Genomic DNA, 12,953 nt, shown 5'->3' on the forward strand with positions numbered 1-12,953 from the left:
TAGCTCCATATACGGTAGCATATGAAGGGGTCTAGGCAGCCCTGGCTTGGCAAACATGGCTCCGGCAGGCTTTGCCCTTTACTTTTTCCATCAGCCTTGCTTAAAAAACCCTCTTAGACTCCATTCCTAAAGCTACTCACCAGGTCTGTTTCTTGATTTGGCTGCTTCCCCCTGCTGAGGCTGACCACCAAGGTCCAGCTATCAAAGTACTCAAGTCCAGCAATCAAAAGCCGCCTTTTGGCTGCTCTAATTAACCTGTCCAACCGAAATCAAACAACCCATCTGTCTTAGTCAGGATTTCTATTCCTGCACAAACATCATGACCAAGAAGCAAGTTGGGGGAGGAAAGGGTTTATTCAGCTTACACTTCTGCATTGCCGTTCATCACAAAAGGAAGTCAGGACTGGAACTCAAGCAGGGTTGGAAGCAGGAGCTGATGCAGAGGCCATGGAGGGATGTTTCTTACTGGCTTGCTTCCCCTGGCTTGCTCAGCCTGCTCTTTTATAGAGATTACAAGCCCTGGGATGGCACCACCCACAAGGGGCCCTCCCCACTTGATCACTAATTGAGAAAATGCCCCCCAGCTGGCTCTCATGGAGGCACTTCCCCATGAAGCTCCTCTCTTTGTGATAGCTCCAGCCTGAGTCAGGTTGACACACAGAGCCAGCCAGTCCACCATCTATCACATGGATTTCCCCCTTTACCTTTATTTGCCTCCATTTGCCTATGAGTCACATCTGTGTCCTCTCTATCCAGAGGCAGTCCTTTGTCCTCTGGGTCAAATACCCCTTCCCTATCTCCATTGTCCCCTTCTCCTTCTCTCCCCATTCTTTGTCTCCTGTCTTTGTCTCTTATGCCCTGCCCCTTGTCCCTCTGGGGCAAAGGAATCTCCTTTGTGCTGAGAACTTGGTCTTGGAGTGTCTTGTACCAAATACTGGTTGGTCCCTCTAACGCCCATTTTGATTGGGTGATCTATGTTACAGGGCCATGATTGAGTCACACACATGCACATGGATACTGATTATGCCACTTGCCTTCCCTTTGTTCTGGAGGACTCTTGTCAAAGACACACAGCGTGTGCCTGCTGTGTAAGGCTCTGCCCTCATTCTAGTTGGGTGGGGAAGATATGGCAGATAATAACAAAGACCGATACTTTTTTGTGAGAATCCATGAAAAAGAATAAGTGGAGTGGTACCACAGGGGATAACTGAGGCTGGGGAAGGCTGTGAACTGGAAATTGGTAGAAACACATTAGAACTTGAGCTCCCATAAGGCAGATGGCATGAGGACAGTGTCTATACACCTGGTGCTGAGCCCATGCCTCGCTCTTAGGCAGAACTCCTCAAAAGTAGAACAGAAATTGCTTCTGGAATCCAGGTGTGCTGGCTCATGCCTGCAAGCCCACCATTGAGGAAGCTGAGGCAGGAGGATTTCCATGATTTTAAAGCCTGCTCCTTGGCTTCATGGCAAATACCAGACCAACCTGGGTTATGGTGTAAGAGTCCAAAGAGGGCAGAAAGGGGCCCTAGAGAGATGACTCAGCAGCTTAGAGTGCTTTCTGTTCTTGCGGATGACCTAGGTTCAGACACCCACATTAAACAGCTCATGACTGCCTGTAACTCCAGTTCCAGAGGACCCGATACCATTTTATGGTCTCTACAGATACCTTGTACATATATAGTGCAAAAAAACAAAAACAAAAAAAAAACAAAAAAAACCAAACCCCCATGAACACACACACACATTTTATAAAGAAAAGAAAAAATGCTTCTCTAAGCAGGATCTACAGGCTGCTCGCACGAGGGACCAGTCGGGGCTCCCACAGAGAAGTTGCCTTTTAACTTGTCAACCTTCCCTTTTTCCCCTCAGGTCACCCCTTGAATATCTGTCTCTAATTGTGGATACTGGCCCGTAAGGTGCTTTTTCTTCTGGTCATGACAGAATGCTGCTTGGACTTTGCCCTGTAGCCATGACAACCAGAGCAGTACAATACAGAAGTAGCCAGGTCTCGGGTGATGATCGTGGCACCACTGATACTCCCTAGGGAGGGTCAGAAGATGCTCCCCTGTATTTCAGCTCTTACTCCCTCCCCTAGCCCCGAGGGAACTTGGGGGATGCTAAAGAATAGGGAAGTGAAAGGTTGATCAAAGGCAGGCAGGGCTCCAAGATGATCCTTCATGAGGTAAATACCCATGATGGGTTGGGACTTTTGTGGTGATGAAGCTGTTTGGAGCCACCTACTCTCCTGTAAATAACTCCCTACCTGTGCTCTGCAGGAAAGGCCCAAACAAAAACCAACCAACCAACCAAACAAACAAACCAAACAAACCAAACCAAACAACAAAACAAAAAACCCAACTACAGTGTGCTCATCAATTTGGATTATTTTGATCTTGCACTGCTACCCTTCTGGGATGCCTGGACATGGGTTTACATCTTTCCAGGAAAAGCTAGTAAGACACAATGCCCTTGGGAGGCTGAGTTGTGCTCCTACTGGATGACTTTCAGACCAGTGGGACCAGAGCTGGAGTTTTCTTGGGTTTTCTTTCTTTGGACACAAGGGGGCAGCAGAGGTCTGAGCTTAGCAGGCTTCAGGGTCAATATGGTTAGGCGGATTCTTCCTCCCTCCCTCCTTTGCTGGACCACTGCCTGCTTAGTGCCTCTTGTCCTCCTAGATCCCAAGCCCTGAATGGGATAATCAGGAAGAGGAGGGGTGCAGGCAGCAGGGAGCATGCGACCTTCACTTGAGCACGTGCGGTACGTATTTCCCTGCCCCCACAGCAGACTCTAAGGCCCAGGAAACCTCATGTCCTGCTGGGAACATATCCTGGACGAGATACCAGGGCACAGTTACACCAGATGACCTTTGCAAGAGAAAAATTTTTCAGCCCGCAAACCTCTCACGGAGTTGGGGCAAGGTAGCCAAGCCCAGTGGGCAGGGCATACCCAGGCCATTCTATTCTGCAGTTATTAAGGCCAGAGCAGGTGTGCTGTCCTTTGTAAGGGCTGGAAAGCCTAGTGGTGGTTGATGAAGGGAGGTTTCAGGCAAGGAGCCAGACAGTGTGAGCAAGAGATTAAAGTCAAGAAACCATGTGGGCGCTGAGAGAGTTCCAGTTCAAAGCCCTTAGTGTTGCAACCAAGAATAGACTCGTGCCCCACGAGCTGGCTATGCGCCTCTTCGGCCAGTTGATAGGGCTTTCCAAACAACTTGGTACATGCGTGCTTTTGGAGAGTGACGCTGCAGGCAAGAGGCAGCAGGGATTGGAGGCAGGGAAGGAGAACTGGAGGCCAGGAAACGGATTTTAAAAGGGGTCTTTTTTCCTTGCGTGGGTGGTGCTTCCATTTCCCTGTGCCCAAATAAGCGTTTCTTTTGCAAACTGTGAACCAATAGAGATATCGATGAAGGAGGCTGAACTGATTTAGAGACACCTGTACCTCACTCAAAAGAAACACAGTTTCAGAAGCAAAACCTGCAAGCAAAAAGCATTCCTTAATTAGGGTCCATCAAAATTAGGTTTCTGATGGAGTCAAACTGAGTAGGCGGACAGGCAAAGGAAATAGTTGCAACAGATACAACCTAGTGGCTCGATCCTGGCTGGAAGAGACCGAGAAGGCTACAGTTCCAGCAACAACAAGATAAGCAAGGACTGAGAGGCCTGAGGGCGTGGCTGGGACGTTTACAGAGGAGATTTCGACAGCCAGCAAGAATGGATTTTGGGCAGAGAGTGTTTAACTTTCACCAGTTTTCTTCACTTGTGAGAAGGGACTGGAGGGAGGGCAGGGCACAGCCAGACCAACTCCCAGCCCCCTTGTCCTAAGGGATCAGTGGATGACATTGCTTGGGCCAGATTCTGCAACCTTCTGATCCAGACCTGTCTTCTCGCCTTTCCTAATGCTCCAACTGTGGGATCCAGGCTAATCAAAGAGCCACACAAGAGAAGAAATCTGAGTGTCGCATGACCACAGGCTGCTTCCCAAGCCTCCACCCACTCACTGGGGGGAACACAAATGAGCACCTCCTTTGTGAAGCCCTGTGATCTGTGGGGCTCTTCGCATTGGTTTGCCTAACTCACTGACATGCAGGCTTAGCTGCAGTCAAATTTCTCAGAGAAAAGCAAAACCCATTAAAGTCTATGTAGATTATGTTAAGAGTAGAGGCCGGGGAAGTGTAGAGATGTAGCAGCTGGTAGGGATATACTCCCTGTGCCCTGACTGCCTGCTGCCCGACCCTACTTGTCCTTGGGGGTTGGAGATGAGGTGGTGTGGAATCAACAGACTCCCTGGGCAGGTGAGAAAGCTCATCTGAACGCCTCTACAAGCTCCTTTAATAACCTCCTCCTGTGCCCCCATTGGTCCCAAGAAAGCATCTCTTCCAAACAGCAGTTCCCGATTGGCTGGCATTGGTCTCTTAGGCAATCTTCAATTAGGTCCTCCTGCAAGAGTTGCCTTTGCAGCTGCGAGCACGCACACAGACACACACACACATACACACACACATACACACGCATGTGCATGTGTGTTTCTGCAGAGGCAGCCACCTCCCTTCCTCCTACAGGGACATGGACTGACTGGGGTGGACTGGTTGGGGGAATCTGGTGGATATATTAGGGCTTAGCACTTCCTGTCCCATTAACCTGTCTCACATAAATGCCTATTCGGATCTATGCAGAGGAGACATGGATGTCTGTAGAATCATTGCTTTGGGGACTGGGAGACAATCTGAGTGTCCAGGACTGAAGGACTGGATAGATGGATGGACAGTACAAATCATGGAGCCTCGCAGTGCTGAGAAACTATTGACTTTGTGCATGGAGAGACAAAACCCATAGTGTAGGAGCCCACAAGATGGCCAGTGGGTGAGGGAGCTTACAGCCAAGCATGATATAACCTGAGTTTGATTCCTGGGACCCACGGGACAGAGGGAGAGAAATCACATCTTCAAGTTGCCCTCTGACCTCCATACTAGTCACACACACACACACACACACACACACACACACACACACCACACACACACACTCACACACACACACAATGATTAATGTAATAAAAAATTTGAATCTGTCTCTCTCTATATGTACACGGAACATCTCAGAATGACTGCCTACCTGCATCAGAGTGCAATCAGGATAGGAAAAAGAAAAAAAAATCAAACAGCTGGGCTTGCCTCTGTTCTGCAGTTTCTTAGTTTGTTAGCTCTCCGACAGGAGTCTGCGCCATAATCATAGGTATCCATCTCCGAGAAGCTGCTTGGTTTTCTTTACAGAGCCTGATTCCCAGCAAGTTATTTTGTCTATCCTTTTTTTTAAGCTCATTTTCAGCCTTTAATGCTTTTTCTGATTTAATAGGCATTTTCATTTAATCATCTGGCATCATTTTTTTTCCAGAAACAAAGCAATAAAAGAAGAACACCAAGATAAAACCCAACCTTGGTCCTGACATCTTCTACTCAGATTATAAAAATGTTTGCTTTTGACACAGACGATACATAGAAGGAGAAAATGCTGAAATAGCATCGCGTTTGTCAGCATTCGTAGGAATGGGGACAGATGTTCCCGACAGGTATTTCACCACTGCAGTAATTAGCAGGAAGTGAGACAGAAAGCGCTGGAACAGGGGCCGAGGCTGGTGGTAGAAGGCCTGTCTGGCATACATGAGTTCCATCCCAAGCACAGCGTGAAGCCAGGTGCCCTGGCACTTGGCTGTAATCCCAGCACTTAGGAGGCAAGGACACAAAGAAGAGTTCAAGGTCAGCTACAGAGCAAGTTTGAGGCCAGCATGGGCTACACAAGACTGTCAGAAAGATGGAGGGAAGAAGAGAAGAGAGGAAAAAGTGTGTGTGTATGTGTGTATGTGTGTGTTTATGTGTGTGTGTGCACAGGTATGTACATGTGCATATGCACATGCATGAGTGTACATGTACATGTGTGTATGTGTGTTTATGTATGTGTGAGTATATGTATGTATGCATGTGCATGTGTGCATATGTGTGTAGTATGTATGCATATGTGTGCGTGTGTGTATATGTATGTATAGTATGTGGGTATGTATGTATGTGTGTCCATATATGTATGTATGTGTGCATGTGTGTATGTGTGCACTTGTTTGTGTATGTGTGCATTTGTGTGTGTGCATGTGAATGTGTGCATGTGTGTATGTGTGTGTGTGTGTGTGTGTGTGTGTGTGTAGGGGAATGACAGAAATCATTAGAGCAGAGATGACAGTTGAAAGATAGGGTGAGTAGTGTTAGCATGGGCACAGTGTCACTCTGGGAGTAAGAAGAGGAAAGGGAGTGGACAGAACATCAACATAACTCAGCTTCTGCTTTCTGGGAACTGAGGAAGCTCTGCTGGGCTGCTCTGGACTTTGGTACTGCATCTGTCTGGCACACACGGTTCCCTGGCCAACAGCCACAGCATGGTGGCTGGTGCCAGCCTTAGCCAAAAGCCCTGACCCCAACTGTCCTCTCTATAGGTCACAAGCCATGTGATGAGGGTGGATCTGGAAACTAGCCTGGTTTAGCTCAGCTAACTTTCTCAAGTAGTCTTCAGCTGTCTCACTCCCAAGCCAAGCAGATGGCCACTAACAGTGTTCCTGTGCAGCCCCTCTCCGGCACCCTCTCAATGCTTACAGAAATGCACACAGTGGATTCTTTAGCCACTTTAGTTTCAAACTTCAAGATATGTGGTCATTGATCAGATACTATGTGGCTGAATCTCTATGTGTGCACCCTCAGCCTGAGCCCCAAGAGCATGTGCACTGTGGAACAGTGTCTAATGGGGCGCCTTCTTGTAGGCTACAAAACCATGGTCCCCTGCTGCCCTGCAAAGCAGGCTACTCTCACCAAATACAACCATCAAAAGCTGAGTTGGGGCTCGTGGGGCCACATCACATTTGATGACTTATCATTCTTGTAATATTCATTATTAGCAGCTAAGCATATGAAAGGCTCCCAGATTGCCAGCTTTTCTGATTGGTCCCAGATTGCTGTTTCTTCTATTTCAGGAGTTATTTAGTCTGCCTCTAGTTTGGAATTCTGACACTGGCCTGTATATAGCATGAATTATAGTTTACACAGAGAACCAGAAGAAGTCCTTCGTTGACACGTCTCTGCAATATAAATGAATAACCACTTCCATCGACCAGCCTCACAATTGCTGGGTGTACCTGAGGTGTGGATCTTTTTGAAATAAGTGAGAACCATGGAATATCAAAAGAAAACTCGTTTCCCTGGGACCTGCATTTATACCAACACCTTCTAGGACTTCTAGACCGGGGCTTCTTGGTTATCTCTGCCTGAATTGCATTTTCTGTTCCCTTTCCTTCCATTCTGGATGTATTTTTAAAGATTTGTTTTACTTTTACTTATATGTATATGTGTGTCTGTGTGTGTATGTGCTGGTGCCCATAAGAGAGACCAGAAGAGGGTACCAGATACCCCAGAGCTGGAGTTACAGGTGATTGTGAACTTCCCAAGGTAGATTTGGGGAACTGAAGAGGGGTCCTCTATTAAGGGCAAGCTCCTAATCGTTGTGTGGTCTTTCTAGCCCAAATGGCTCTATGGTTGCTAAGTGATTTGGCCCCATAGGCTCAAAAAGCAAAAAGAAGCATGCTGTATCCTGCAGAAAGGAAACCTGGATGGGGACCTACATTATCTTTCAATCCTCTTGAACTGTAAACCTGTTTGGAATGACTGTATTTGGACATAAGTGGATTTGGGTGGTGGTGGGGTTGCTTGTTTGATTTGATTAGAGTTTTAGAGAAAAACTACAGGGCAGGCAAGCTGCAAATCATAGTAGCTGCTAGAAGGGGTCGGGGGGATAGAGAAAAGTGTCGTTACAGTCAGCAATAGAAGTCTGAAAACACCTGTATGGAGAAAGGTGGACTGTGGTGGGGTGGTTCTGCAGAGAACTTCCCAAGTGAGAAAGCCCAGGAGAATCGGGGCCAGCATGCTTTTGGTTTTGATTGGTATCCAAGGGAGAGACAAAAAAGAGAAAAGTTAACACTTTCCAGGTAGATCTCAGAAAAGCAGGCAGGCTTGGCCATGAAGACTTGCAAGCAGCTGAATACAGGATAGATAGATAGATAGATAGATAGATAGATAGATAGATAGATAGATAGATAGATGATAGATGGATGGATAGATAGATAGATGATAGATAGATGATAGATGGATGGATAGATAGATAGATAGATAGATAATAGATAGATGATGGAAGGATAGATAGATGATAGATGATAGATGGATGGATAGATGGATGGATGGATAGATAGATAGATAGATAGAGAGATAGAGAGATAGATAGATATAGAGCAAGTGTGAGACAAAAATTCAAACCATTTCCACATAAAGATGACTGTGGCATGGATACTGGTTAACACTGTGAGATCTTAGAAGTCTTCCTTTCTCCTGCCCCTGTAGTGGGACACAGTCCCTCTTTCTTCCAGCTGGCACTGGGGGTGGGAGTGTACCACTATGGTGACAGCTGACATGAACACTCATTGCTTCTTTTTGCAGCCTTTCTCCTGTTGAAGCATTCCCTAAACAGTAGTTCATTTGTGTCTGCTTTATGCTTCCTAGAAAGGGTGTCTACAAGGTCTTCTTGTGATTGGCTGCTTTCACCCACATCACTTGGAGAATCCGTGGCTGATGCCTGTGACTGCCATGGACACCCCATTCTGGCCTATTTCCACTTGATTCCCTCCACTGTTGCCAGGCGGTTATGCTGTTTCTAGTTGGGGCTGCCATAGTTCGTCTTCAGTTACCATTTGAACGGATTTGGATCACTCGCAGACACATACTTCCGGGTGTGTCCTTGAGGACATTTCCTGAAAGGGTTAAGTAAGCAGAGGAGACCGCCTTGGGTGTGGGCAGCATCCTCCCATTAGCTGGTGTCCTGGGGTGTGGGAGGGAGTGAGCCAAAGATCAACATTTATGTCTCTCTGCTTCCTGTCTGTGGACACAGTGTGACCAGCCACACCACACTCCTCCTATGATGCCTTCCTCCTGTGATGGTCATGTCCCTTCAAACTATTAGCCAAGATCAACACCCCATTCCATAAGTTGCTTTTGTAGGGTATTCAGTCACAGCAACAAACAAGTAATATAAAAGGGATATTCCAAACAATGCTGTAAAGAACACCGTGGCTATGCCCCTGGTTTTCTCTGGGCATCTACCTTGTAGTGAAATCTCTGAGTCTGGTGTGTGCACACACTCATGTCTATGGTTAATGTGAATAATTCATTCACTTGTCTATTCTCTGACAAATGTGTTTGGTTCTGGTCACATGTCACTTGTGCCAGTTTGATGCACATGTAGATATCTTACTGTGGTTTAAATTATATTTCATTGATGAAATTATCATTTTTATAGGCTTTTTTTGGCCATCCCTTTGTTATAAAGTCTTCTCTTTGTATTTATCTTCTTTTGGGTTTGCAAAAGTGTCTTTTAAATTCTGTATCCCAGACAGGTCAGCTCCTGGGAGACAGTGGCAAGTAGATCTCTATGAGTTGGAAGCCAGCCTTATCTACATAGTCAGTATGTGTTTCAAAAATCTGAAAATAAGTAAATGAACAAACTCTCAGTTCATTGTCAGCTCTATATGCATGGCTTTTCACAGCCTGTCAGTTGGTCCTCCTGTCCCTTGACGTGTGCATGGAATGGACATTCTTAACTGTCACATACTCAGATTTGTAAGACTTTCACTTATTAACAGCTTTTGTTTCTGGAAGAAATGCTTCCCAACACCCAAGGCTATGACAACATTCTCCTATATCACCCTCTGAATATTGAGAGTGTGGCTTCTTATGTATAACTGGTTAATAAGACTTAGTTGACTTCTGCTTGCAGAGTGGGGCGGGGCTCTCATAACAGGTACTCAGCTATCCCAGGGCTATTTATTCCAAGTTTATCTCTTTCCCTGCAGATCTGAGATACCTCCTAAGCATACATCAAGTGTACACAGGATGGGTCTGTCCACAGCCCCTCCACTCTGGTCCATGGATGGGTCAATTTATCAAGCCCAGTGCCAATACTCCTCGGCCTTAATAGTGATATCTCTCTAATAAGTATTTATATCTAGTACAGGGAGCCACCCCCCCCCCCCCCACACACACACCTTAGTCTTCTTTTCTGAGAGTTCCCAATCTTGGCCCTTGGCACCGCCATATAAATTTTAAAAACAGCTGGTCAAGTTCTAAGAAAAAAAAAAACCTATTGGGGTCTTAATTAGGATTTTACTGAGTCTATAAATCAATTTGAGGAGAAATGACATCTTTACAATGTTAAGCTGTCTACTCCGCAGAGTGGTATTTTTCTCCATTTATTTAGGTCTTCTTTAATGTCTTTCAATAAAACTTGATACTTTGCTCCATTAATGTCCTGTATCTATTTTGTTGTAGGTACTTCATATTTTTTTAATGTCAGCATGGGAAAAGCTGATTTTGAACTTCATCTTTTAACTGTTGCTAACTGAAAAGGAATTTAATTTTGTCAGTTGATTTTGTACCTGGAAGTTTGGCTTCATGTATTCATTCTGGCAAATTTGTAGCTACTTTTCATTTCCTAAATAGAGGACCATGTCCATAATGGATCCTCTCCTTCTCTTTCTAATCATATTTTTTCCTTTATTTTCTCACCTCCTATAGTTTCAGTATTTCTGGTAGATTTTTTTACTAAAATTAATAACTGTTGTAGGATGTAGTTGTGCATGCCTTTAATCCTAATATAACAGGAGGCAGAGTCACATATATATCTGAGTTTGGGGCCAGACTGGTCTACATAGCAATGTCTAAGCCAGCCAGCTCTGTAACAGTGAGACCCTATCTGAAAAACCAACCAACCAACCAACCAACCAACCCTGATAATTGTTAACACATATATCTGACCTTATGTCAAAGAGAAAGCTTTCAAATTTATGATCATTCAGCAAAACATCTGTGCATAATCTTTAGCAGTGGATCAAGGAATCTTCATTGTATCCTTCACGGGGGAAAAAGTTATTATTGTAGATGGACACTGAATTTGAGTTTTCTTATTTCTTTTGTGGCTATTGAATAAATCCAGTCATTTCCCCTGTAATGTGCAAATGTGGTAGCTAGTACTCATTGAATTTTAATTGTTAGACTGTTGTGAATCACAGGCATAAACTGCTTTGTTTGTCAGGTAGCTGTCACAGGAACAGGCTTTTGAATTAGGCTCAATCTAAAACAGGACTGTGGCCGAGTCACTGAACCACCCTGTGCCTCAGTCTCCTCAATTGCTAACATGGAGACAACAGTCCTAACTCACACAACTACTGTCAAGTTTAGTAACTGTGCAAAATGCTGCAGGAAATTCTTGGGATGTGTTAAGCACCACAGAAGTTTTAGTGGTTTTACTGACTAGGCAATAGTTAATTTAGAATTTTTGCAAGAGTAATTTTTAGTTTGTAACATTTCCTTTTTGCAAATCACCACAGTATTTGGATTTTCCCTAAACTTATAAGTATAGTTGTTGAAGACTTGTGTCCGAATATAGTTTAAACTTTTCTTCCTTCCTTTTTTGTGTGCATACATGTGTGTGTGTGTGTGTGTGTGTGTGTGTGTGTTCATTCCAAAGCACACGTATAGAGGTCAGAGGCTGAATTGAGGGAAGAGTCTCTCTGTCCATTCTGGACTTCAGAGGTTGCTCTCAGATTGTTGGATTTGGAGGCAAGCTGACCTCAGGTACCTCTCCAGGACTGAATGTAATTTTCCACTTAATTTATTTAATACTTATAGCATTATTTGAAATTTGTAGGTGTTAGACCTTCACTAAGGTACTTTTAAACCTAATTTTTATAATGCATGGGCCTAAAACTAGTTGTAAAATCTTATCATTTAAATATCTGTGCATCAGACAAATCGGGAGGCATTTCTCCCTTCACAAGTAAAGGAAATGTTAGAATCCTGTTCTCAGCCCTGACGATGGATATAGGGAACGTGGTCCTTAACCATTTGGAAAGGCCAAAATGCAGATGTATTCAGTAGATGAGCAAGAGACACTGATGTGCAGAGAACAGAGGCCGCTAGCCCCACAAAGGCAGGCAAAGGACACAGAAACAAGGGAAAATAACTAAGCTGCCTGGTTTTGAGTGTTGTTCTTATTTGCTTTTGTTTTATCAAACAGTTAGATGTCCTATAATTTGTCTTCATTATATTATCAACCAAAAAATTTATTTTTTGAGATGGGGTCTAACTATGTAACCCGTGAGCCACCTTTGATTCCCAACCTTAGTGAAGATTCCTTGGGTAAGTTTTTATGCCTTGCAACCAAAGAGCTCTTGCTTAATCATGACCCATGGGATGCCGGGAACTTACTGCTTTTGCATTTGGTGCAACAGCTCTGGGCTGGTTAATCAAACACTCTTTTGAGCAAGGACTCTGTGAAGCAACTCATGGTGTAGAGCAGGAAATACAGACTCAAGGCCCAGCCCCCAGTCGACGGGTCAGTTTATCTTTTCTATAATAGTTGTGAGAAAAAGAATTGACAGACAAAACCAGAAACAACTATATGCTGGTACAAAAATGAAGGGCTTGGCTAGGCAGGGTGAATTGCAATTGGCAGCGTGAGCCCAGAAATGGAAACAGGAGGAATTCTTTAAGGAAACTGCGGTTTCTTGGAGCTTACTTTGAAAGTACTGTCAAGGTTTGAATTCACCGGAAGCAACAGGGAGTCTGGGGGAGTGCAGAGCTGTGGCAGAGGTGGGGGCAAAGCATGGATGCATTGGGCTGGCCTTGAACTTGCTATGGATGTTGCCAAGGATGAACCTGAACTTCTGACCCCTAGTGCTAAGTGCTGGAACTACATGCGTGCAGCATGATGGCCCATTTATGCAGAGCTGGGGACCAAGCCTCAGGCCCAAGGCATGGTGGGCAAGCACTCCACCAACTGAGTTATGTTTTCAGCCCTTAGCCATGTTTTTGATTGATT

This window comes from Apodemus sylvaticus, chromosome 7, assembly GCF_947179515.1.
Source record: "Apodemus sylvaticus chromosome 7, mApoSyl1.1, whole genome shotgun sequence".
In the NCBI taxonomy this organism is placed as follows: Eukaryota; Metazoa; Chordata; class Mammalia; order Rodentia; family Muridae; genus Apodemus; species Apodemus sylvaticus.